Source organism: Cherax quadricarinatus, chromosome 42 (genome assembly GCF_038502225.1).
Source record: "Cherax quadricarinatus isolate ZL_2023a chromosome 42, ASM3850222v1, whole genome shotgun sequence".
In the NCBI taxonomy this organism is placed as follows: domain Eukaryota; kingdom Metazoa; phylum Arthropoda; class Malacostraca; order Decapoda; family Parastacidae; genus Cherax; species Cherax quadricarinatus.
In genome coordinates this window covers 6,563,127-6,565,626 of record NC_091333.1, presented here as the reverse complement: position 1 = coordinate 6,565,626, position 2,500 = coordinate 6,563,127, and the positions used below count along the sequence as shown (strand labels likewise).

General features: G+C 46.2%; 1 protein-coding gene across 1 annotated transcript in view; it reads left to right on the top strand.

The window, feature by feature from the left end:
* The window catches only part of ss (spineless), a 422,971-nt gene that overhangs the window by 358,058 nt on the left and 62,413 nt on the right, over positions 1-2,500 (top strand).

Here is a 2,500-nt window from a genome sequence, read left to right as displayed (position 1 = left end):
ACCCACACTGTGGCCTGTCTCTTATTCACTGTTGTTTTTCTCTGCGTCTTCGGGTCCTTGGGGGCTGAAGGAGGGAGAGGCCAAAGTCCTATCCCGCACCCAGGACGGGATAGGACTCTTTGGTTCTCCCACGGCATACTGAGGTGCCTGTTGAGGCGCAGCAGGGGTGCTGGGGTTCCAGCGGGGGGTCTGGAGATTTATACGACTGGGGGGGATGGATGGATGGAGGAGGAGGGAGCCTCTGGTTCTTCGCCGATGGGATGAGCTAGCCGGGCTCTCTTGAAGCCCTCCTCGTCTCCGGTTAATCGCATTGGTCGCAGCGCAAGGGCGTCACGTCAGGGGGTGTTCCCTCTGTGTATATACCGCGCAGGTCGTCACTTGAGAATAAATCGGATAATAGATTGTGAGGGTAAAGAGTGTGTGGGAGGGGAGGGAAAGGTGAGGAGGAGGGGGGCGTGCGTGTGTTATGTGTATAAGCGAGCGCCCATAAGACTGATGAGAGGTAATTGAGGTATCAAACATGATGTACACACATGCTCAAGATGGCCAGTCTCTTGGCTTGACCGCGCTCATGCGGCTTGACTGCCGGCCGACAAGCTCTCTCCGAGGCTTATGTTTGAGTGGAAGGGATGAAGGAGGAAGAAGGGGGTTAACACTAGCTGTTAGTTATTTCTTTGTTAGCGAAGAGAGCACTCAATTGGACTGATAAAGCAATTGGTGAGCAAAGCGCTATCGCAGTAGAAGGATGCCCGGGTGTTGTACAGGGCTCTCAGCTCCCCCCGGTGTTTCTACTCTATTATTTAGGGGATCTTCACGATGTTGAGTATTTTTCCGTGGGCTTCAAGTATCATATGCTGTGTAGTACAAGGTCGTGTTGTGTAGCACCAGGTCGTGTTGTGTAGTACCAGGTCGTGTTGTGTAGTACAAGGTCGTGTTGTGTAATATTAGGTCGTGGTGGGTAGTATTAGGTCATGTTGTGTGGTACCAGGTCGTGTTGTGTAGTATTAGGTAGTGTTGTGTAGTATTAGGTCGTGTTGTGTGGTACCAGGTCGTGTTGTGTAGTATTAGGTCGTGTTGTGTAGTGACAGGTGGTGTTCTGTAGCGCCATGTCGTGTTCTGTAGTAATAGGTCGTGTTGTGTAAAACCACATCGTGTTGTATGAAACTAGGTCGTGTTGTGTAAAAGCATATCGTGCTGTGAAATACCAGGTCGTGTTGTGTAATACCAGGTAGTGCTGCGTAATACCAAGTCGTTCCATAAACCAGCCTAATACACTATTTAGTCAAAACGAGGACACAGATGAGGCACAATATAAAAAAAATCAATATGAGCACCAGAATTATATACACTATCAACCCCGCAGGTCAGTGATTCTCAGTTCGTTTCAGTCCGCGGATCACCTGGTCAAACAGACAAAAGAATCGTGGAATACCACCTCTTAGAGAAATGATTCAACGTGTAGACAAGGAACATTGTGAGTTTAGATTTATTTAATACAATATGCAAACCGTTTAAGAGGAGGTTAACTTGCAGCTCGGAATAATCTACCTCCTTCTTATACATGCTGGGGTGACGCTTTTCAAGATAGAAGCCTACTGTGTAGGCGAAACGTTTCGAAATAAAGATACCTAACTGTTGCATATGTGTCTTACCTAACAGCAGGGGGATGTCACCGAGAACAAAAGAAGGAAGGTTATTGATGATGTCAACTCTACCAGTGTCTTTCCATTTGCTGTGCTGACAGAGAGAAAAGTTTTCTAGAGAGCCGTAGTTTCGGCTGTAGGTTAGCCGTGGTAGTTTTGCTGAGGATGTGTTCGGCTTCGTTATGTTGCTCTGCGAGACTTTAAAGCAAATGACAAACGAACTTTTTTTTTGCGTGGACAAGTGAAGCCGAATTTGCTGTAGTCGTTCCGATGGAAAAATACACACAAATTCTCTATAATACGATCCATTGTCAATAAGGATCGTCAGCCTAATAATAACTACAAGTTTAAACATGATCTTAGTAACAATGATTACCTAGTAAAGAGGGGCTCTTGATTCAGGGAATTGGAGTTATCCCCTCCTTCCTCGGAATAAACTTTGTTCGTATTTTTTCAAAGAACTTCATCATAAATATTTTTTTTTGTATTCTTTGTAAATGATTCTATTATGGGTGAAATAAGTGTGTGTACTCACCTAGTTGAGGTTGCAGGGGTCGAGTCCTAGCTCCTGGCCCCGCCTCTTCACTGGTCGCTACTAGGTCACTCTCCCTGAACCGTGAGCTTTATCATACCTCTACTTCTGTGTGTGTGTGTGTGTGTGTGTGTGTGTGTGTGTGTGTGTGTGTGTGTGTGTGTGTGTGTGTGTGTGTGTGTGTGTGTGTGTGTGGTGTGTGTGTGTGTGTGTATGTGTGTGTGTGAAACCGCATCCTCAGGAGATTTTATTCCATGTAATAATTTCTGTTAAATGTAGGGTACCCCCTCCCTCTCTCTCTCTCTCTCTCTCTCTCTCTCTCTCT